This window comes from Choloepus didactylus, chromosome 17, assembly GCF_015220235.1.
Source record: "Choloepus didactylus isolate mChoDid1 chromosome 17, mChoDid1.pri, whole genome shotgun sequence".
NCBI lineage: Eukaryota > Metazoa > Chordata > Mammalia > Pilosa > Megalonychidae > Choloepus > Choloepus didactylus.
The window spans coordinates 63,646,181-63,671,041 of record NC_051323.1 but is presented as its reverse complement, the minus strand read 5'-3'; the positions used below and the strand labels follow the sequence as shown (position 1 = coordinate 63,671,041).

Below are 24,861 nucleotides of genomic sequence, written 5' to 3'. Positions count from 1 at the left end.
AGAGGTGTGGCTGTTCCATGAACTGGCAGGTGGATGGAGGGAGGCCTGAGGATTTATCACAGCACATCACAGATGAAATTCAACATTGAGGCCTTTCATGTCCCACAGCCCACTTCCCCCAACCCCTCCTTGAAGTCTCTCTCCCTCCACCTTCTCCTTCTGCACCACTCACCCCAACCTCATCCTCCCCAGGCAAAAATATAGTTCCTAAAAACTGGAAAAACTAGGTAGCACCATCAACCTCAGATCAGGCTAATTAGATTCGGTTAAGATTCAGGCCTGCTTCCCTTGTCTATGTCACCTTCCACTTCCCAGCAGGGTGATTAATATGCACAATTAAAACATTTGATGTCACAGCATCCTTGGATCTAATGCAGTTTATGGCCCTGAACTTCTGGCAAAAAAGATATTAGCACATTGAGGTTTTGACTAACTTTGAAGGGACCACCTCCTCCTGGGCTCCCCCCTCAACCTCCCTTCCCTACTCCATCCTTTTATCTCATGTCTTAAATTTCAAGAACTCAGAATGTATCAGTGAAGCATAATTAGCCACTCAAATTCTATTATTTTCATTATTAACAGTTTTAATTGGATGATCTTTACAATTAATACCTAGGTGAAGGATTTAGCATTTGCTGTGCTAAGACTGGTGTTAAGCCACTACAAAACTTTAACAAGTACCACGGCATTGGAGGCTCTGTGACGGGTTGAGCTCCTATGGGGTGACATTCGCCACAGGGCACTGGAAAGCCTATTATATGATGTCTCCCTGGGCCACAGATGCGGTTATATGGGGGAAGGGGGCATGTCAGCATGCTGCCGGTGATCTCAGTGATATACTGTGCTCTTTCTTCATGGCGATGCCAAAAGCCCATAAGAAAGAGGTTACCTTTTTCCCTGACACAGGATATAATGGAATTCTGCTGGACCCTAGTTAATTCAAGTAGTATGGGAACTCAACTCATTTCAGAAACAACTCAGCTACTGTATTTCATTATAGAGTTTCTGAGAAAATGAGCTTCAACTGTATTGACTGCCTGTGGAGTGGGGCATAGAGTTTTATGTTTGCCATTCTTTTGAGCTATGTGCAAGGTTCCAAGGTTGCAGAAGCACAGGGGCCTGGTTTATTTACTGAGAACAAACTGCAGGCTCTGAGCCCCGTGGAAGGAAGACAGCCCTTCAGGGTAGAGGGCATTTATTTCAGGAGTAGTGTGGATCTCTGTCCTTGGTTAAATAGCCAAATAGGAAAAGCATCTCAACAATAATGTAATCACAGCAAAAGGGGGTAGAAACACAGGGAGGCAGAGAATGGGACCCCCTTTAGCAAGGTTTTCCCCAGAAGACCTGCCAATCTTGTATTTTTGAGATCAATTCCATGAGATAATCAGTTGTGAGTTCATATTTCACAGAGGAAACAAGAAAAAAATTAAAAATATCAAAGGCTAGAATTTTCTTTTACTTCAGTAGTTCATGTTCTCCCTGAGGCTGCAGTGAACGTATTATAGAAAATATAGTTTGAAGACTAAAAGGCTAAGAAAAAGAGCAGAAGAAAGGGGAGGCCTCTGCTCCCCACTTTAAAGTTAATGTTTACACCACTCCTTATTTCTCTTTTAATCCTTTTTTATTATCAAAGTGGTTTATAACAGTCCTTTGTGAAACAAGTGACTTCCTGGGTTGTTTTTTTTTTTTCCTGACAAAATGAGGTGACTATAAAACTTGAAAAGATCTGGGTGCTGTTCATGCTCGGGAAAGAGTATCTTTGTAGAAAAATTGAATGTAAGTTTGATCCTTTAATTGCTTTAATTTTACTTCATAAACTGATTTATTTCCCCCTTCCCCTCAAAGCATCTGATACCACAATCTATGGGGTAAAACTAGACTGTGGATTTCTGTTTGTTTGAGGGTTTCATATAGGGATATTTTTAAAAAGGAAAGTAAAATCTACCCAGGTAAATTTCGATTCATGTAACGATATCATTGAGTGCAGCGACTACAGAGACAAAAGAAGGAAAACCCTAGAGATTAGAAAGTCTGAGTCCTGTCAAATACAGCTTTGTAAAAACATAAAGTATGCTCCCAGCAGTCACAGTAATAGAAAATGGCTTATGCACACGAGAATAAGTTTTATGTGTTGTTCTTCTGCCCATGAGGAGAGGATGAAACCATAGAAACATGGATAGATAATACATATATTATATGTGTACATTACACATATGTATTTATTGAGCACTGACTATGTGCCAAGTAAGGTGACAAATCAACATGGTTTGCCCAGGATTGTCCCTGTTTTAAAACTGACAAGTTCTATGTCCTGGGAACCCCTTCAGTCCTGGGCAAACCAGGATGGCTGGCCACCCGAGTGCCAGGCATTGGGCCCACATGGATCATGTCATCTGATTTTCACAGCGGCAGCATGAGGTAGTAAGGTAACTGATCTCACTTTACGGAGAGGAAACAGAAGCTCAAAGAAGTCAAATAGCTTCTAAAGCCATAATATGCAAATAAGCAATGGATCAGGAATTTTAACCCAGGTTGGCTAACCTTAAATCATGACACTTTTGATATTTGTCCAAAGCCCAGCTTTTTTAGGCACTGAACTTAAGGTAGAAGAAAAATGCAATTTTTAAAAGGAGAAGCAGCAGCAGCTAACATCTGCTGAATGAAGGCAGGGCGGTAAGCACTTCACTCCATCATGGCGATTAATTCCCACAACCATCCTCTTAGGTGGGCTGCCATATCAGCAGCATTTTACAGATAAGGCTCGTCTCTGTTCTCCACAGATCAGCTTCACCTGGGAGCTTGTTAGAAGCGCAGACGCTCGGGCCCCACTCCAGATCCACTGAATCAGGAATTCACATTTTAATTAGATTCCCAGGTGCTCCATATGCACCTTAAAATTTGAGACCTACTGGTTTAGAGCAGGGTCTCCAAGCTGTTTTTGATTGCACACTCCTAATATTAACAACTGAGCAAGCATTATATATGTGTGTGTATGTATATACTAATATATTATGTTCATTATAAATATAAATATAGATATTAGAAAGCATGAAGTTAAAATGAAAGCAAAGTTTATTGATTAATGGTACAAACATGTTTGATTGCTTAAGCTTTGAAAACATGGGTGTAGCATTTTGTGTTAGTGATGGGCAGGTTACTCATAGCAATCACAAGTATAAGGAGCTGGGAGGTAACATGAAGTGAGTAAAACCACATGTGGCTTGTTAATCGTTGAAGCAAAGGAATCTGGCGAGGGGCCTTTCTGCTGCCTGTCCTGATCCTGGCCCAGAAGGCAGTGGAAGGATTGCTCCAGTGGAGCCTGCCAAGGTACAAGGGAGCTTGCCCCTATCCTGAATGAGGGCCTGGCTTTCCATATGTCTCCTACAACTGGCATGATGTTTTCATTTCTTTCTAGCTACAGGAGAAAAAACAGGCTGCCGTTGTCTTCCACCCAGCTGTGCAGAGAGGGCCTTGTTCCCTTTGTCCCTCTGTGTTGCCCTGAAGCTTGATTCTGTTCCAAGCTGGTTGTTAAAAAGAAACATCCAAAACTTGGAAATAAGGCAACTTAGAAGGGTGGCATGTCCTTTCAGTATCCTGGGTCTGCTCGACCATTATTTCTCTAGGAGAATGTAGCTGGGTTTAACTTTGCAATGTTATTTGGTTAAAGCCCAGTCAATGTGAAGTTTCATATTAGCTGGCAGATTTTTGCCTGATGAAGATAATCCCAAAGGTGGTCATATTATTTGTTCTTTAGGACCTTAACCAGTTTTGCTATCCTAATAGTCTTCTTTTTTTTTTCTTTTTCTAATGCCTATAAATATCCAGTTCCTGAAATGCTTTGGGAAGCAGCTTTATCATCTCACCGTTTCCCTCATTTATAAGTTAACTAAATTCCTGATGTGTATTCATTTGATATTTGTATGAGGGTCAGGTTTTTAGCTCTTTGAATATTAGATTTGAGGAGGCCCCAAGTAAGAATAGCATCTCTGCTCTTTAAGGCTGTTTATTTATGGGGAAGTTGTGACTGGGCATTGGCTTTGAGAAAAGAAAAGTAGACCTCTGGTTTGATGCATCAGAGAAGAAAATGCACAGGACCCAAGTTATTTTGAGGTTAGCCTACCTGCCTTCCTTCCTCCCTCCCTCCCTCCCTTCCTTCTGCCCTTACTTCCTTCTGCCCTTACTTTGGTCTTTCTAAGAACATATTTGAAACCACACGTTCCTCCCCCAACCCACCCCTTGGTCTGGTTTTGCTGCTATTGATTTGTACAACCCAAGGATGTGATGGTGACAGACAGATGGCTTACATTTCCAGGGAGAAGAGGACAGTTAGCAAATTCATGAATCACTCATTTGTCAAATGTTTATGGAGCTAGAAACTGTGCTAGGCCTCCAAGACATACAGGTCTCAACCCTTCAGGATCTCATAGTCCAGTGGGAATGCTGATATGGAAGCTCACAACTATAATACAATTCAATGAGGGCTGTAAAATGGGCCTAATTCTGTTTCAATTTAGCTTTTTAGTGCATTTATTTCTCAAGCTAATTTGTTTATTAAGTATTGGGATTTTGCCTTGAGTCATCTCAGGAAAAAATATTTATTAAGTGCCTAATAAATGCTCAGCACCATTTCAGTGCTGAAAAAAATACAAAAGAAGTGAAAGATGAGTAAGCCACAGTCCCTGGGGCCTCACTATCTACTTGGAAAGACAGAAACATGCAAAATGCTGGACTAACAAGGCAAGGCAGTGTCTGAGTAAGAGCAAAAAATGAGCAGTATAGAACAAAGTCTTGTAGGGATACAAGAAGGGGCTAAGAAATGACTTAGAAGTCAGAGACGGTAGCAAGGAGAAACTAAAGTTTGATCTGGGTCATAAAGAATATATAGAATTTAAGCACAGGAAAAGAAAAGTAGGGGAATTCTTAATGGAGGGAATCATAGCCCAAGTAAGGCTTGAGTCAAATTTGAGCTTTGGACATTTGGGCCATATAAGCAGAATCTAACTTAGAAGACTTGTGCTGCTATGTGGACAATGACACATATGACAAGTGGGATGTGGCTGGATTGTGGTGAACCTTAAGTAATCAGCTGTCGGAGCTCTTCCCATAGAACCAGGACCAGCATCATTCGGGAGCTTGAGATAGAGATGGAAAACTTTAGGCCCTACCTATCTACTGAGTTTTATGAAGATCCCAGGTGATCATCTGTGCACATGGAAGTCTGCAAAGCACTTCTTTAGGACGTAAGGAGCCATGAGGTGTTTGTAAACCCTGACATGATGAAGGAATTATTCTGGGAATATTAATCTGATACCAGCGTGTAAAGTTAGAGTGAAGAAAACCTCAGGAGTTCAATCAGCAGTCTGTTTCAGTGACTGAGACGGAAACTGAGGGGGATCCTGACAGCATTTAAGCAATCCTGAGGTAAGATGGAGGCAGAATTTCCAAGTGGAGATGACCTGGTTGTCAAGTGGTACCCAGGACAGGCCCTCAGGGTTAGGCTGGATGAGGAGGCTGATGTGAGCCCGGTCAGTCCAGAGATAACAATGAGCCTTGGAGTCAGACTTAGTTCTAATGAAAAATTATAGCCAGAAAGGAGAAGGGGGTGGGGGTGGGGGTCAGAACTGAAGTTTCAGGAGTACTTCCTGTTGCGCTCTACTCAAGGGACAGGAATAGGACCCATTAGAGAAAACAGAAAAACGTAAGAGAGAAAGAAGGAAAACTAGGGCAATGGTTACTTGTAGCTTTACTAAGAGAAATATTATTAGAGATTCCATAAACTTAGAATTTCACACTATTAAAATAAGTTCAAAAGATAACACTAATTTGTTTGTGGCGCCAATAAATCAGGCTCACTAATCAGTATAAGTTTAATCTTGGGAATAGACTACAAGAACAAACAAATACCAATAACAGATTTGCTAATTCTTTTCCTTTCCCAGTGGAGAGAACTACTGTTCAGTAAAACAACATTATCTGTGAAAGACTTCCAAAGATCACAGAAGGAACTGAACTTTCTGCTCCGTTTTGCTCTGCTGCTGATGGGAGAATGGGGGAAAATGATGCTTGTGATGGTGAAACAACAGGCCAGGCAGGAATCAGTGGTTTACTTGGGAAACCTTGGCTACCCTCAAACTCAAGGACATAATGCTGTCTGGGCCACATATTGAGCAATCAAATCAGACTTTATGGTCTTGGGTTACTATTTACATTTTCATCTATATGTCTTCTCTCCAGCTAGATTCTTTGTTCTTTGAGGGCTGGGATTATCTTTGTACTTCTGTGCTTTTCTCTTAGCATCTAGAAATTTGCTATTCAGTGAACTCCTTGGAATTCTTCACATTACTTGAGAGTCTGTTAGAAATGCAGAATCTCAGGCCCCATCCCAGACCTACTGTATGAGAATCTGCATTTTAACAAATTCTCCATGTGATCTCATCAAAGTTTGAGATTAGGACTCTAGAACAATGGTTCTCAATCCTGGCTGCACATTAGCATCATTTGGGGGAGTTTTTAAAGACTATAGGATGCCTGGGCTCTACCCCAGACCAATTAAGACTGAATTTCTGTGGATGGATGCCAGGGACCAGTATTTTTGAGGAGGTACCCAGGCATTCCAGGGTGAGGCCAGGCATCTAGAAGAGAACTACATACAAAAACTGATAAATGCTTATTAAATAAGTGAATCAAGTGGAAGAACGATAGTGTATGACAGTTAAGAGAGATCAGATCAGTTCTCTCACTTTACAGAAGAGGAAACTGAGGCCCAGAGATATGAGGTGATTTGCCCAAGGTTACAGAGAAGATAAGCACAAGCTAACATTAGAAACCAGTCATGGTGATTGAAAGTATGTACACAGATTATTCCATGCTCCCTTCAAAAGTCGGAGCGTAATTCCCCTCTCCTTGAGTGTGGACTGAATTTTAGTGACTAGCTTCTAACAAATAGAAAAAAGTAGAAGTGACAGTACCTCTCCAGCGATGAGGTCACAAGAGGCACCGCAGCTTCTTGCTTGCTCTCTCTCGGCTCACTCAGCTGCCATGTGGTGAGGACACTCAAGCAGCCTGTGCAGAGGCCCAGACGGTGAGAAACTGAGGCCTTTGGCCAACAGCCATGTAGGGGAGCCCTCTTGGCCTTAAGATGCAGCTCCAGCCAACAGCAACCTCATGAAAGACCTTGGGTCAAAATCACCCAGCTGAGCTGCTCCCCAATTCCTGACCCTCAAAAACTATGTGAGATAATACAAGTTTGTTGCTTTAAGTTGCTAAATTTTGGGGGTAATTTATTTCACAACAACAGATGACTAAGACATCAGGTTTTTCATTTTTAAGTCCTTTGTTATTTCAGCCACACTTGAGTGAAATATCCATGGGGTACCAAGTAATATTCTGTAGGACTTAAGTGGACTTGGTGGCTCCTGTTTCTTAGAACCTTAGGATTTCAACAGCAGGCAATAACAAAGAAATCAAAGCACAAGAGGCAGGACATAGCACAGTGTGGTCACCCAGTCCAAGCACACACTGTTGGCTGGGGTCCCCACTCCTTTCTCCCCTCTGGCTGGCTTCCATTCTGACATTCCAACTACCGTCCCTTCCAACCCTGCCCCAGCAGTGGGAGTGCTGAGGGCTGGCTCAGCCAAGCAGCCTCAGAAGAGAGAGAGTGTGACCCTGGTTCAGGGACAGGATGCCTGGCCCTGCATGCCAAGTGTCAGCAAAACCAGTGTCTGGACAAGGCTGATGGGTTTTTTCTGCACTCTGCAGGTCTTGCATTGGAATGCAAACCTGTCTGGCTCATTTGAAAGACAAACAACCCACCTCCAGTTGATTTGTTAATTATCAAACTATGGCCTGGGGCCCAGAAAAGAGATGCTGAGGCACATACCCGGCAAGAAAGGTAGGCCTCCGTCAGGGCTCTGTCCCTTTGCGGATGCTCTCTTCCTGCCTCTTCCTCCACCCACACTCTAGCCTCTTCTCACTCCTGCTGTCGAGCTCGAGTCTCTCCTTTGCCTTCCTGAAGTTTCTTCTAGAGTCTTCCGAGCTGGTGCCCAGAACGAGTCAACCTATGCTCCATGTCCAAAGTATAGCCCATGCAGATGTTTTCCCAGGTGTTTATAATGCCACCTCCCTTCATTTTGTGAAACAGGCCACTAAAAGCTGAACAATTCCTCCCAGAGGCGGGCTGGGCTGGAGAAGGTGCTGGGAGAACAGCAGGCATCAGGCCCCCTCCCCTCACCCCACTATAGCAGTTGAACGTCACTGGAGATCCCAGGTCTGAGCTTGGGCCACGCCAGGCTCCCACTTCCCCATGTTTTCTAGCACCTGAACCCTGGCAGTGGGCAGATACGGCCGCCTCTCTGCTGGGGGCTGGACCAGTCACAGCCAGAAAGCCGCAGCTCCTAGCACTTGGACCGTGTCTTTCTCACCTCTGCCTGCCAAGTTGTGGGCTATCTCTGGGGTAATAAGGTGAGAAATTCATTTTCCAGGAGGGCTGTGCTAGAGCCCAGTGGAGCACAAGGTAACAACCCCTTCTCCACAGCACCACACAGATGCCACAAACTGGAAACTTTTGGCCAAACAAACTGCTCCCATTCATGATAGGAAGAACATCAGAATTCTCAAAGGCCCTTAATCTCCTGGTCTTTAGTTTTATGTAAATAACTCAAGTTCAGGTCCACAGGACATTTTCAGGACAAAGTTCTTATCCATTATCAATTAAATCTGAAGCTCTGAGCATCATCTTTGCTCACAAAAGGTTCAACATCCCTCCTTTAGAAGACATAAGGCATTCCTATTATTCATTCTCCAAATAGGAATAATAAAAATAAACACTGCCACATATTGATTGTGTTAGATGCTGTTTGACTTTACAAACGTTACTTATCCTTACACCATGTAAAGTAGATATGATTGCCATTTTACAGGTAAAGAAATTGCGATTCAGAGGAGAGGAGGAACTTGGCAGAGCTAATAAGTGGCAAAGCTGGAAATCTAACTTTTCCACTACCCCAAGCTGCCTCACCTCGTACACAACGAATAACGGCAGTTTGCACGATGGGCTTTTGGCCTTCCTGAGATTTGCAGGACAGCTTTAGAGTGACCCAGGGGCCAGACCATTCCAGATTCAAGCAGCCATTGGGCAGCCTCCCTTAACAAGCACCAGCTTTTCACTCGGGCTGGAGAACTAAAGCCATCTCGTTGAAACTTGCTTTCCCTCTGAGTGCAGTCCCAAGTGCCACCATCTGCTGAGTGTAGTAAGGGAAACTGCCTGTAGGAATTGCAGCACCCAGGGCCAGGAGCCCAGGAGCTGTTAACACCCCTAAGCGAGAAGGGGCAGGGGAGAGAGTGGATCAGAACCCAGAGGAGTAGAACTGTGGGGAGATGACAGGAGCAATGGCCTGAGGAGAGAGGTAGGCAAGCTGTCAGTGATGTGAGGAGGAGATGGGAGGAAATACCCTGCAACACCATCCACTTCTGCCCTCTGCCTTCTACCAGTGCCTTCAATTGGCCAAATTCAATGGGAAGCCAGAGAGCAGGGGAGCCCGCCAGTACAGCCTGTGCAGGTCAGATGCCTGGGCAGAGCAGGAAGGAGAAGGTGGAGAGTGGATCATGAGGGAGAAATGGAAAATCACCAGCGGTGTCCATCTCCATTAAGCTGTGAATTCACTGAGGACAGGAACTATGTCTTCTTTATCCTGGTGGCCCCAGGATATACACATACATACAGCAGATGCTTGGAAAATGTTGGTTGAGAAAATTGGGGCAAGAGTGAGGATATGTAGGCAAGGCTGCCCACTGCTCCTCCCCAGCACCAGAAGCAGTGGTGACAGCTCTGAGGGCCAGAAACAGTAGGCCTGGGAGAGAGCTGGGTGGCATGGGGTGAGTGTCTGGGAGCTAAGGAGCTTGGAAAAGACCCAGTTAGAAAAGCCGCTAGTCAGAGCACAGCCTGGAGGTGGGGTGGGAGTGGCATGGGGGACATGAACTGATTGGTCCAGCAAGAGAAGGTGGGCGCTGGCCACCTAGCCCCGACCCCCTCCACCTCCTCTGGCAGGTGATGTCAGACAGGAGTGGGGCTGGAAGTGCAGGGGGAAGGAAGAGACACCCTGGCTGATCTTTAATAAGAGAGGGACTAGACAATATCAAGATTTCTTGTGAAGCCATTTCTGAATGGGTTAGAAAAATCAAGGTCACCCCTTAATTGCTTGTAGCTGAGGGAGGCATTGTGGTGACCTCATGAATCTCAGTGGCCATTTGACTGACCATCCTGCAGGATGGGCTCCTAGGTCCCCATTCCTCCCCACCCTACCCCTACAGAGGAATGGTTAGGGACACAAAGAAGGGGTTTTCATCACTAAGGAGCTCTTTATTCTGTGGGTCACAGGGCCCTGCCTCATTTTCCAGAGGCCCCCCAGAATTTTAGATTAAGCAGGGCAGGAATGCAAAGTGAAGGGACATCTACCCTATTCCTAATCTGGGAGATAATAAGTAACAATCTGAAGTCATCAAGTAACTGTGAGACAAAAAATAATAGTGACATATGTTGAGCACTTACTTGCTACATGACAGACACTGGTCTAAGCACTTTACACACGTGTTTAATAATTTAATCCTCACAAAGGTAGATATTATTATCCTCATTTTACAGAGGAGGAAACCGAGGCAAGGAGAGAGTAAGGAACTTGCCCAAGGTCACAGGCTTGTGAGTGGGAAAACCAGGAGGTGAATGCCCCGGAGCCTGGCTCCAGGGCCTGTGTTCCAGATTCTAGGCTCTCCCACCTTGGGATGTGTGCCATGCATGGAATAAGGTTCTGCTGATGATGAAAAATGGGACAGGGACAAGAAGGAAGTAACAGAGTCTAGACAAAGGATTTTAAAAATAACCTTTTTATTTTAGAATAGTTGTAGATTTACAGAAAAGTTGTAAAGATGGTACAGAGTATTCCAGTATACTCTACACCCAGTTTCCCCTACTGTTAACATTTTACATTAGTGTGGTACATTTGCCACAACTAATGAACAAATTCTGATACATTATTATTAACTAATGTCCTTTTAAAATTTCCTTAGATTTTATTTAATGCCCTCCTTCTTTCTCAATCATTTATTCATATTCATATGGATGCATATTTTATACATTGGGATATAATCCAATGCTACTTTATTTATTTTTTTGCCCAAACTGTTCCAGCTTTGGTCACAGGGAACTCTTTCTGTGGCTCCTGTATCCCTCTGACATCCAATATCATTTTGTTTTTGAGCACTTTCTTTCTTTCTAGCACTAAAGATGCTCCAGACTCATCTTGTATGTTCCCTGCTCCAGCCCTACCATCAATCAGTTCCACAAAGAGCCCTGGTTACTTTTATTGGTTTTATTAGAAACCAAGATCTGAGTGCTGGATGAAGATGTTGCATTTTTAAAAACTAATGCTAAGATGGAGAGGTATCTGAGGGACCCTGAAAGACCTGTTACTGCCTGGTTTGGGAAGGAGCTAGCTCACGTTTATGAAGGCATCTGCCCTGTGACCAGTAAGTCAACAAAGATGACTTAATATTCTTTAAATAGAGAAATGACTGCAGGTATTATGAAGGACTTGGACCATCTGAAAGTCCTTTATTCCTCAATTTTAAGACACACATTTACCTTCCCGCTGAAAGAGTCTTTGTCATTTCATTTGCTGAAAAAGCCCAGAAGACTCTCTCTCTTAATATGAGACTTTAGAGCTGAGAGTGGCAATGGGCTTCAATGTTTTGGAAGGGCCAGTAGGCTTCTCTGATGTCTTAGCATAGCTCTTCCTATTGGGGGTTGGGGTGGGGACCGTCCTTAATTTATTCTTTCCCTTAGTCTGTCATTCACACAAACAAAATATCACTTTTTAAGCCCATTTTAAATGCAAGATATCATACGAAAGAAATATACTAAAGATATACTAACCACATGGAGTTTGTTTATTCTTTTATGTATAGAAAGGATTTATGGCATCTATGTATATGGATAAGACTCTTCAAGGCACCTATATTCTCATAGAACAACTCCAACCAACTTCATCAAATCGAACTAGGCTGCAGTCCAAAGTATGTCCTTCTCCTGATGAAGGGCATCTGTAAAGGGAAGTTCACAAACCAAGAAGGCAAATTAAAGGAGCAGCTGGCTGGCATGGGGTTGCCATGGGCTGTGCCTCTGTAAGGCCTAGTGCCATGCTTACTAGGCTGTTGCTTTCATGGGGAAGAATCATAAGTATCTTTTAGAAACCCATTATTGGTCTTTGAAGCACGGAAGGATCTATGCTGGGCATATGCGCATTGAAAGTGCAGATGCTAATGAGTTATAAGGGATGAGATACACCATCCCGGCTCAAATGTGGGTGAAGAAAAGGTCTAGAACACCCAATTACATCTCTGTGGTTCCTAGTAATTGCCATCTTATTAGGCAACCATGTCTCCTATTAAGTCTAATTAAACATAAAAGGCTTATTAAAAAGTCACAGAAAGATGCAGGTGCTGGGTGTCTTTACTCATCTGAATGTTTATAATATTTTTAAAAAGTCCGAGCATTTCACAATGTATTTCTAAAGCACAAGGCTCCAAGGACTTTCATCTTTATGGAACCCACAGATCCTTAACACTGAGGTTGAGAGTAATGAGGAGAAGCAGGGTTTTGTTTGTATTTAATAGTGATTTTGATAAATCATTAATTTTAACTATTCAAATATAAGAACTAAGTTGACAGAACCTGAGAGGCAGTGTGGTTTGGTTAAGAAGTTGGTGTTTATTCTAGTTTTCTAATGCCACTGGAATGCAAAACACCGGAGATGGATTGGCTTTTATAAAAGGGGGTTTATTTGGTTACACAGTTACAGTCTTAAGGCCATAAAGTGTCCGAGGTAACACATCAGCAATAGGGTACCTTCACTGGAGGATGGCCGATGGTGTCCAGAAAACCTGTTAGCTGGGAAGGCATGTGGCTGGCATCTGCTCCAAAATTCTGGTTTCAAAATGGCTTTCTCCCAGGACATTCCTCTCTAGGCTGCAGGTCCTCAAAAATGTCACTCTTAGTTGCACTTGGGGTATTTGTCCTCTCTCAGCTTCTCTGGAGCAAGAGTCTGCTTTCAACGGCCGTCTTCCAACTGTCTCTTATCTGCAGCTCCTGTGCTTTCTTCCAAGTGTCCCTCTTGGCTGTAGCTCCTCTTCAAAACATCACTCACAGCTGCACTGAGCTCCTTCTGTTATGTCAGCTCATTTATATGGCTCTACCGATCAACTTAGACCCACCCTGAATGGGCGGAGCAACCCCTCCATGAAAATTATCCAGTTAGAGTCATCAGCCTCAGCTGGATGGGGCACATTCCAAAGCAACACCAAAGAATTACAATCTAATCAACACTATAATGTCTGCCCACACAAGATTACATCAAAGATAATGGCATTTGGGGGACACAATATATTCAAACTGGCACAGCGTTGAAGCAACAGGAACCCCTGCCAGACTCCCAGCTCCAGGAGTGCTTCAGCATGGAGGCAGCCCATCAGGAGAGCCAGAGAAGACTTAGCAAAATCCATCCTCAAAGCAGGAGGCCATCAGTGACTCTGCTAGCATAGCTGCAAATTTGGTTCAATAAAACCCAACAGGAGAATAATCCGCATTCAGAGCTGGGGAAAGCAGATAATGTAAACTCGAATGACTGCAATTTGAAAGCTTTCCAAAAGGAAACCATTAAACTACAAGAGTTTTCAGGAGGTGTGTGTGAGGGGGTGGGGGTGGGCATGAGGAACAGACAGCACATTTTCAATGAGGACTCAGGTGTCTACTTAGTAAGCTGAGACGTTTCAGCTTCAAAAATGTTCCGTCTTGTAGAAAATGAGATTTATCTAAAACTCATGGATGCTGAACCATGCAACGATGCCAAGGTAGCTCTTTCACTCCCTCCCTCCCTCCCTCCTCTTCTCCCTCAAACTGCGTTTCTTCAGCATGTTTCTGACTTCTTTAATATGTGCCTAAGGGACAGAGCTTTCATGCTGCTGGTTAAATGAGAGTCTTCTGTTTAGACTCCAGATATTCAGGAGGTAAAGGTATCATTCAACTGTGGAAATTTAGGAGTCAGATTTGCCTTAATGTTGGCAACCCAACCTCCCCATTTGCTGGGATTGACATGAGGCTGCCCTTGACCCTCACTTCTCTCACTTCCCCAGCCTGGCCCAAGCTTCATTCCAAGCTATTTTGGTTGGTACATCTCTCTCTCTTTCTCTCTCTCACACACACACTCAGACCCTTATATATACATTTACTGCTGCATACCCCTCCGCCACTGCTACTATGTCTGTGATAGGTGGAGAGGAGAGATTGTAGGGCAACCCCCTGGGGAATCTGGGGGCAAGGACTTCTAAATTCAGCTGGCTGGCAGAAGAGCTGCTTATCCAAAACCCGGACCCAAATGACTGAAGGGCAGGGTAAGAAAGCCAAAGAAATAGGGAAGATATCAGATGCAAGTGGGGCCAGAGGAAACTGCACAAGGCCACTGAGATACAGGGTTGTCAAGAAGAAAAGACCCCCTCCCACCTCCCCACCCAGGGTTAGATTACATATGAGAGGACATAGAAGGCAACAAAGGAAAACCAAGAGGAGGACTCATGCAAGTCTGGGACAGTAGTAGTCAACAGCAGAAAAGCCATTAGGGACTGCTGGGGAATGCTAAGCTGTGGTTCCCGTAACTCTGTCTATGACTCCAAGATTGGTCACATCGCTTGCTTGTGTGGCATAACACAGAGGGCAGAAGGGGACCAAGGGGGCACTCGGAGAGGTGACTCGTGCTCTAATGTGCCTGTTACACTTGGGTGAGTGACTTGAGCTCTCCTGGCCTCAGCTGCCTCATCTGAAAATCAGCAAGATAACACAGGCCTCACAAGGTGGTTGTAAGTATTAGTGATAATGTCTACACTTGCATTTCATACTATCAGTTTCCATTAAGTTCCATGGGGGCTTGGGGACCACAGTTACTCTGTACTGTTTTCTTAACCTGAAATCCAACTGTTTGGGTGTCCCCTGGTTGTTCTTTAACCTCACCTCATTTTATCCTCTTCCCTATTTGCTTCACTGATTCCAGACAGTACCAGAGTGAAGGAACCCCAGGGAGGCCGTGAGAGTCACATCCTGAAACCTCTGCAGGGAAGAGAGGAGTGAAACCTCCCCTGTGAGGCTCACAGGAGCATGGGAGGAAATTCCCTTCTCCAGTTTCAGCAGACGTGCCCTTCCTCTGGTCTCCATGGCTGTCCATGCTTTTAAATAGATACTTACTGATTACGTACCCACTAGGTTCTAGGTTCACATATATATGATGACACTTATGTTATATTGTGTATATATGCACTTACATACATACAAATACAAAAAAAGAAGTCATGTAATAATAAACGTTATGGATAAAAATAAAATAGTTCTGGGGTGGGAGCAGCTATTTTTTAGAGTGGTATGGGTGGGTTTCTTTAATAAGATGACATGTTAGCAGTCACCTTAAGGAAACGAGGGAGCAAGCCAAACAGATCTTGGGCAAGTGCATTTTAGGCAGAAGGAATAGCAGATGCAATGGTCCTGAGTAGAGAGAGAGCTCCTGGCTTGTGTGAGGGGCAACAAGAAGGCCATTGTGGCTGGAGTGGAGTGAGGAAGGGTGTGGTCGGAGTGTCCCTGGTGGGAGAGCCACCAACTAGAGACACCACACTCCATGGGACTTGCAGATCCTACCCTGCAGCTGTTGGTATAGCTGCCCCTTAACTCCAGAGTCCCGCTGGTGTTCTGGAATTGCTGGCCAAGTTGATCAGTTGTTGAGGAAAGACAGATACCTTAAATGGACTTGACCTTCATGAAACTAAAGTGAATGATTTATAAGCAGAGACATAGCCAAATATATTAAATTCAATCTGTGAATGTATGTTGAGTATTTTAGAGGACGTATTGTGTGCTTATGTCCTATTCCAAGTGCTTTGCATTCCTCATCTCACTGAAATCCTCACAATAATCCCACGAGGTAAGTACCATCATCCTCTTTCTACAGATGAGGTAACTGAGAGAAGCTACCCAACAATAATCTGTCCAAAGTCCTGCCATTGGTAGTGGGGACGAACTGGGATTTGAGCCCACCTCCATCTGACACTAAAGGCTATGTTCCTCCCCACTTTTCTATACTGCCACCTGCCTCCAGCATCCTTTCTTGACCATCCACACCTACCAAGGCCAGCTCACTGTAGTCCAACCCCAACATGACATATCACTGAGTTTGAAATAGAGCTGGCTTGTCTTAAGTCTCATGCAGTTGACCCACTGCTGCAATAGTCAGAAGAGTGGATGGGCCTCATTCTGCTCTTGGCCTTGAGCGAAAGGAAAGAGATCATTCTAAGAGCACTATTTTCTGCTCTAACTCCCAGCTCCCTATGGCTCCACACAACCCCTGTATAGGTTCTGGGGCCCAGCCAGCAGTGGTATCTGCTGAGGGATCTCTGGGAGCTCACAGATATCTAGGGTTTCAGACATCTGACTAGGTAGAAATTGTAACCCCCACTGAAACGGTGAGAATATGAAATTAAACTAATTTGTAGCAGCCCATTATCCCAGACCTGATTTCTGATGCAGAGTTGACATCCTGGAACCTGGGTTGACATCCTGCCACCTAGCAGGAGGAACTCTTGGGCAAACTGTGTTTCACAGGGTTGTTGTGCAGATTAAATAAAATGAAAACAAAGTGAAGGTCATAAATGCTCAATAAAGGTTGGTGCCTATAAATATTTATTGAGTACTTGCTGTGTGCCAGGCACTGCTCTAGGTGCTACAGAATACAGGGATGACTAAGACATGCTCCCTACCCTCAAGGAGATCACAATTTGGTGAGAGGGAGGGGACAGACCAATTACAATGCAATGTAGTGTTGTAAGGGCTATTCATTTTTATTTCTTCTTATATGAGTTTATCTTCTTGTTTGTGTGTGACTACATGACTATTCTATTTTTTCCTTTTGACAGTACGCGAGGAGCTCGGTCTTCTCCCCTTTCTTTTAAATCTCCTCATAAAACCTCTTGAGGCCACCAGAGTAAACAGGAAAGATAGCCACACCAAACCCGCCATTCTGCCCGCCCTTGGCAAGCTGCATCTTCAACCATCCTGATTCAAAGGCAGGGAAGGCAGGCTGAGCCCTCATGCCACTCCCCAGGCGGGAGGATGTCCAGCCCCATCTGGGCTGCCTGCCTTCCCAGAGGGCCCTGCTTCTGCTCATTGATGTCCATGGGAGGCAAGCAGCCGGTCCTTAAAGAACAAGGGGCGCTGCTTTTGTCTGTTCTCTAGTCTGTTTATTCTATAAATAGAAGGAGGAGCTCAACATTCTACTGTTCTTAGTTTTGCAATCTTCACAAAATAAATATTTGCCTGCAAAAGCAACAACTGCGATAAACATCAGGGTAACGTTCTCAGGCGCTGTTTCTTTCACACACTCCAATCGCAGAAGTAGAGAGAAGTATGTGTGGTCTGTTTGGATAATGATTTTCATGTGGAAACCTCAAGTTAAAAAGTAACTGGCAGTAATTTAGGAGAAAGTTTGGTCCCCTGGTTTTCAGTAATGACTAAAAATCAAGTATCCCAAGTCACTGAAATGCCCTACCTTGGTTTCCTCCATCCATAAAATGAGAAGCAAAATTACTTAACTGAGTGCTGAAGGAGGAGCAAGACATTTCCGCTGGAGCACAGTGGCTGGAGGAGGAGGGCTGACTGCTGGGATAGGGGATACCCTGATAGATCAGGGGTCTGTTTATGTGCACATATTTCAAGGGATGAATCCAGCTCTAGGGTTTCTCCAAATTTCTCTTGAGAACAGCCTAACATTTAAGAAAGGTTCTGCCAAATTTGAAAGATACTTATTGGAATTTTTATCACCCATGAAGAAATCCATTAGCAGAAAAACACAGTGCAAATCTAATGATGTTTACAAATTCCATTCTTTTCAAGCTGTTGGTATCCACAGTTCTCTTGCTCATGCTTTTTGGAGATGTATGCTCTCAGCAGAGTATGGAGTGTCTAAATAGCCACATCCCTAGAGTGTACTTTCTAATTTATTTTTTCCATTACAGTCAGGAAATTTTAGGAGCAGCCATTTTGAATGCAACTCAAAGCCACTACTAAGGACTAAATCTGAAAGAAGATGAACCTTGAGAGTCCTCTAAGGTCTTTTTAAGAAAGCTCAGTGCATTTCAATAAAGAATTAGGACTTTTCTGGACCAGAGGTAATTGTTTTATGCAAGGACACAGAGGCTCGATCAAAATATTAAACCATAAAATCACATCTACCCCAGTATATAAAATCAGCCAATCCATTAGACATTTGCATTGCATACGATCGTCCTCAAAGTTTCATGGACTTGGTTCTTCTGCATAATGTTAGAACCCTGATCAGATTTCAAACCCATGAGTCCAACCTTCCAGCTCCTCACTGATGATCTGTTCATATGCTTTCAACTGCCCTGGGCTTTTCAGAGACAGTATCTCTTCCTCTAGGTTGACTTTACCACCTAATCGATCTTGATGGGCCTATTACAAAGAGGGAAATCAAATTTGTCAAGTGCTGGTGAGCTACCTGCTGGACAAGGCCCAATGAGCCAGGGATTCTTCGCTAACTCCATAAAAGGCTGTCTGCAATTGACAGTAACAGTTCTGGCATGCCAAATTGGGTGCTAAATTGATCTCTAAATTAGTTCCACAGCAGCACACCCAAAAAGGAGGCTTCCTGACTTAAACAGTCAGGGAAGCCCACGGGCTGTGCTTTGATCAAGTGCTTCTTTGCCCATCAAATTACATCTCTCTCCCATGCTGGAAAGTGCTTCTGAGGCTTCCCTTCTCTCCAGGTTTGGAAAGTGAGAAATGGGGAGTGAGTGGAGCTGGCTAGTGGCTCCGGGGTGACTATGGGAGTATTAGCGTAAGGTTGGAAAAGTGCAGAAAGCAATGCTTGTTTCTGCAAGAATGTTGTGCTTTCTTTCTTTGCCTAACTGAGTCTCGAGACTCTAGTTGGAGACTTTTTAAAAAATGTAAGCATGTGTTTCAAGTCTGAGTCTTTAAATTATTTTTTTTCAGAAAGGGCGTCTTTGTCATTTGGTAATTACCAAGAGAACAGATGTTGGTTGAAAGGGATCGTTCCACTTTTCTGCCAACTCTTGCTGCCTGCCGCTTCCTCCCCTCTACTCAAGCCAAAGCAGCCCTCTTAGGAAGAGGCTACCTGGAGATCAAATTTATCAAGGAGTGATATTCAAAATATAACAACACGCTTGGCATGGGCACTGACCATTCCAGAACAGACACTGAGCATGAACAATCCTGGCTGGATTTCAGCCCTGAGCTAATGTACAGTTTTATCCGCCTTGCCAACAACTCAATAAAAAGTCCGGCCTCCTTAGTACAACCTATTGCCTGACATGATCTGGTTCCTGGTTCTGCCCTCTCATCTCCTAGCTTCTTCCCCTCGTTCCCTCTGCTCCAGCCATCTTGGCCTTCCTGCTGTTGCTGGAACATCTCAAGTTCATTTCCACCCCAGGGCCTTTGCTCTTGTGGTTCCCTTGGCTCACCCCCCAACTTCATTTAGGCTTTCACTCGATATCTTCTTCTCAGGAGGTCCCCGCACTCTCACCCCAGGCACTTCTCTCTGCTCGCCTTGCTTGGTTGATTTTTTTGTGGTATTGAATTGTGTTTGAAATTACACTTGCATTTATGTATTATGGTTTCACTCCCCATGCTAGAATGTAAGCTTCTTGTGTTGCCCACTGTACCACTACATCCCTAGCACAGGGCCTGGCACATAGCAGATGCTCATTAAAGGTCTGTCGCATGGATGAATATATATTAAAATCAACTTTAAATGAAATGCCCTGCTATAAATCTTCCCTTCTCTCTTTTGTACATACAGTTTAAGAAGTATGGATTTGGAAATAGGAAAACATGGAGTTTTAAAGAGAAAAGATTTGGCCACGGTCTGATAGTTATCCAAACTGTGACTTCTTGTTTTTCATTTGTAATCTAGTTTTGTATCTTCCATCATATCCTAGGGAAGTGCTTTATTTCAGGATTAAAGTGCTTTTGGCAGAATCGTATCTCTATTATTCTCAGGAGGCTACCATCTATTTCAGCATTTGTGCTCACCTTTTAATTGCTTATGTCTACTCATGGAATAGTATCATTTAGCACTATCAGTCTTAGGGTATCTAGAAATATCGCAGCTAAGCTTGGTTTTCATGCACCCCGTGCCTTACTGCTATTAGTAATAACAAAGTGATTGTGGTTGTTACTGCTTTGTTGCTGATTTCATTGTGACTCACAAGTGAAATAACTTCCCCAGGCCTTCCTGCCATCTGTAAAACAGAGCCTGGATTTACTGGCTTATAAAGTGAATTGAGATGAAATGAGGACTCTGGGTGGCACAGCTGTGGCATATCAGTCCAAGTGCATCTTCCTATGTAAGGCTCAATGCCACCCATCCGTTTCCCACAGTGATCTGATTTGTTGGAAGTGGAAAACAAAGGCCTCCCGGTTAGTTAATGTGGGTAAATATGTGCAGGAACCTAGAGCATTTCCAGAGGGTATCTAGGTAATAGGATCTGGCAGAGGAAGCAGGGCCATCCGGCTTTACCAGTATGCATCCGTTCCACACTTGCAGCCAAGCAGTGTGTTTGGTACCCACAAGCCCTCAGCCTGAGAAACAACAGGTGTCTCTGAGCCCGGGAGAGGACAGCTTTGCCAACTGAAATCTGCTTGTTGACTCAGGATACTTGGGTGTTCAGGCAGCCCCTTGCCCTCAACTATGTGATAAAACAACTGGTGAACTTCCTTTGACAAATGGATTCCATTCACTCACTCATTCATTGGATATATTTTCCTTGAGTGTCCACTATGTGGTAGGCGGAGACTAGGATTGAAGACACCTCAGAATGCAGGATCCCCTACTCTGCCCCTCTGCCGAGATCCAGGGCAAAACTTTCTCCTTGGATGTGATTGTATAGGGTTGACCATCCTTGGGTAATGCCTTGTGATTCCCTTTGGCAATGATGAAAAATAAAATACAGTCAACTTTCACTAGTTTGAACTAACAGGAACCAAGGATGGGGCTGTTGGGATGACTGAACTCCAAAAGCCATTTGAAAATTTCTCTTAATTACTAGACTATATTAGGTTATACCATATGAAATTGTATTTGACTGTTTTTGAGCTATAAAACTGCAATTTCATATGTTCCACTCTAACATTTCCTCTATCACTATTCCTTTTATCAGGATGTCTCACCCTCAGGTGACTTGACTCTGATGAGGGCAGGAGGCAAGTATAGTGTTTAGGATTGAAAAGATGCTTGGAGCATTCCTATACTGGACAATTGAGATATATGCAGGGGAACATTTGCTAACCACGCATTTATTTTTAACTGGTGGCTGTCAGTGCACCTTCTCTTTTGGTCTATGTGAACTTACAGGGGGCAAAATGTGTTAGTCTAAGAGGCAGAAGGTTCTCATCCTGGCTCTCATCCCAGCCCTCCTGAAAGTTAAATGTTCAGCACAATATTGGGCCATTTTAAGCACCCAACCCCGTCAGTTATTACTATTGTTATGATCATGATTATAATTAGCTGAGTGTCTTTGGGCAAGTCACTTCACCTCTTTAAGCCCCAATTTCCTTATTTGGAAAACAGAGAAGATATTCATGAAAATACTTTGTATGGTACTATAGGGCAGAGGCTAAATGATTAGACATCAGTTTACCATTTCTTAGTGTATTTTTAAGGAAAACAGTCATCAGGAATTAAATAAAACTCATGCCTGTAATATGCAAATTCAAGATACACAGTGGATTGGCAGCTGAAGTCACAAAAGTATGCATGCTTAAAAGGCAGGGGCTGGGTCTTTTGTTTCCTAATTGATCTAATGTGATAAGTGAACTTAATGTCAGTTAATTAACAATGCCACTGGGGGGTGGAATTGGCTAGGCAGCGCCTGAAACAGCGTCAAAGGCAGCACAGGCAGGTGTCCTCTGGGGTAGCTGAGGAAGCAGAGACCAGGGGTAAAGCTGCTAAGAGGTATGCAGACAGGGTACTGGGTCAGAGGGCACTGAAGGAGAGCAAGGAGGAAGCCAACCCAGAGGGGACCAAACCGTTTAAGCAGTGAGACTGGATTCCAAAAACCCCTTCCTTTTTATAGCTACTGTGTTTGAATTTCGGATTGGCTTGAGTCTTTGAAGCTGGGGTCCTGTGCATTTCCCGGAGTATGATTTCCATTCTTTGGAAACCACAAAACTCACTCACCTGGGCCCAGAAAGGAGAGTCAGGTGACCCCAGCTTCCGTCTGTGGTCTCCAATGGGGCACTAAGAAGCTTTGACTAAAAGAAGCTCCATAGGATATTTTTTTAAAAAACGAACAGAACTTGGACAACTTCATTAATCTCTAAGGGTTAACTTGATTTTGCTGTGCCCCCCCCCCCCCCCCCACCGCCCAGGCAAACATTAGGCTGCTGCTATACAAAGGATAAATACAGGGATGCTTAAGAAAGAAGAGAGAGTCCCTGAAAGTTCTGAGCTTTGCAGATATGTACCTTTAACAAAATGAAAATCCTATTTACTTTTATAAACCAGGTAGTGGCTGGAGGGAAAATCAAAGATTTCAAAATAAACCTTACTTAATTTTTTCACCCAAAGACCTGTCCTTCCAGGATTGCACTCCCAATAGGCTGTCACAAATCAGTAGTCCCACAGTACAGCTTGGCTTACTTCGGAATGGGAGCGGGTGGAGAGGTACGATTCTGGGCATATCAGAGACCCCAGTTGATTGTCACCAGGACCCACAGAGGCCCCCAATCTTCTCTTCCAGAAATGAAGGATAAAAATGGGCAATCATTGTGACAAGCTGTAATTTCCCAACTTTGGTAAGTAATTCTCTTTTTGATGGACTCTTTAAAAATGTATATTTAAAGATTTTAAGTGGCTGTGACATAGAAATACCAGACACTCAAGCCAGGAAAGAAATATTCTCTTGGTTATTTGAATTGATTCATTTTCTGTAGTCCTTTATGGCTTTTTACCTCTTTAATATTTTGTATTAGCTACAGTTTCACTCTTGGTTGGAAAGTGTCTGAAAAATGCAACTTCAGAACCCCGGAGTATGGCTGGCTGCAGAGCAGTGGAAGGGGGGAGCCTGGCTTTATGTGTCCTCTTCTCTCTCTTCTTCATCTCATTCATTTCTTAGTCTGGTGTCCAACCAACGGTGCCCAGCCTTCTACTCTGTTAGCATATCACCTCACTCCAGACTGATTATCTATCTATCTATCTATCTATCTATCTATCTATCTATCAATCACTGTCTCTCGTGCTGTTAATCCAGTGCAATGTCGGTTGGGAGTTATCTCACCTGCTGTCCTTCCTGCCCAGCCTCACCCTTTCTCCCTGCCCCTAACATTTCAAATCTCTGCCACACACAAGCAATTGCTGCCGGGTTCCAGGAATTAGAGCCGGCTCCTCTGCAAGGAGCCCAAACTACTCCATCATCTGTCATAGATAGGCATTGAGAGAAACCTCTTGGCTGGAAATGACACCCTTAGTTATCAGAAATAGGCACCCACCCTCACCCCCAAAACACAAGGTCACATGAGGGCCATGAAATCGGATCTCAGAATTGATTTAAACACCTTAAAGAATAACCAGTGAATATTTATAGGTTGGACACAGGTACAGAATCCAGCAACAGTCCCCAGCCACTGCTTGCCTTCCCAGATGAGGCAGGTTCCCATGCAAACTTTAGAAACTGATTTTTCACTCTCTGGAGACACCCGTTTTTTTTAGCAGCCAAAATCTTAAAGCCTTAAATCTCAAAGTTGGGCTCGCTAACCAAACGTGCAACCAACAGCAAAATTGGGTTTCTGATGTTTTCCTGAAAACAAAGGCACAATCTCAGGTCTTAGAACTGGTAGCGCAGACGTACAGTAATTGTAAAGCTTGTTCAAACGCAACCCAAAAATGACATGCATTTCAAAAATGCACTCAAACTATTCCCTAGACTATGCCACCTCAGTCTTTTAACAGCCAAAGAGTTTAGAAAATGCAAAGGTAAGGACCGAGGCTTACCTGGCACCCGTTGGAGGTTCAGTTTCTAGTCCAAGCAGAAGATGGTTCGGTGAAGAAAACCCGAGTGCGATGCAGTTTGGGGGGGTGGGCACCAGGTTTCACAGGTGGGTCGTGTCCAGCAGGGCTCTCACCAAGCAGAGGCTCCACGTCCCTGGAGGTGGGCAGAACTCCCTGGGGCCAGGCACAGCTCCTCTGCTGGCAACCCCACTTTCTTTTTGTTTCAAAGGGCTTCCCGGGAGCTTTTCCTTGACTGCTTACTGTCCTGTGAGTTTGGAAACTTAGTCCTTGCGGAGGGGCTTTCCCTCACTACAAACTCACCTGCACCATCTAGAGGTCTCTCCCAGCACTGGAGATGCTAGAGGCTTGGCAGGTTGAATCCCTGTTCCAGTCGGCCCCTGAGATATCTGCCTCTTTTTTGACTCTGCCCCTTAAGAGCCCAATTGGGATTTGTAAAAGTCATGGACTTTTGCAGGGGTGCGGGTGCGGGGAGCGAGTTTTACTTCTGTTAGAACAACCAGGGCCTTGGGCACTGGAGTGCTAAAAGCTAAATTAGCATTAGGATATAATTAATCAAACCTTGTTCACTGAAGGACCCCCCACTGAGATGGCTACAGGCACGGGTGCTGCTGCAGCGATTCGGCTTTGAAAACTGTCCACACACATTCCTGCAGCCCCCTTCACCTTGCACATCTACCGCAGGCTTTGAGTCACCAGGAAGCTTTGATAGCTCTTTCTCTCCCTCGGCACCCAC

The 24,861-nt window shown here is 44.1% G+C and overlaps 1 protein-coding gene across 2 annotated transcripts in view; it reads right to left on the bottom strand.

Moving 5' to 3' along the window:
* Positions 1 to 24,180, bottom strand: part of EDAR (ectodysplasin A receptor) — a 105,337-nt gene extending 81,157 nt beyond the window's left edge. For both annotated transcript variants that reach the window (XM_037806806.1, XM_037806807.1), the window contains exon 1: positions 24,111 to 24,180. The gene's annotated coding sequence lies outside the window, so the exon portion shown is untranslated. The remainder of the gene's footprint in view (positions 1 to 24,110) is intronic.
* Between the last annotated feature and the right edge of the window lie 681 nt (positions 24,181 to 24,861).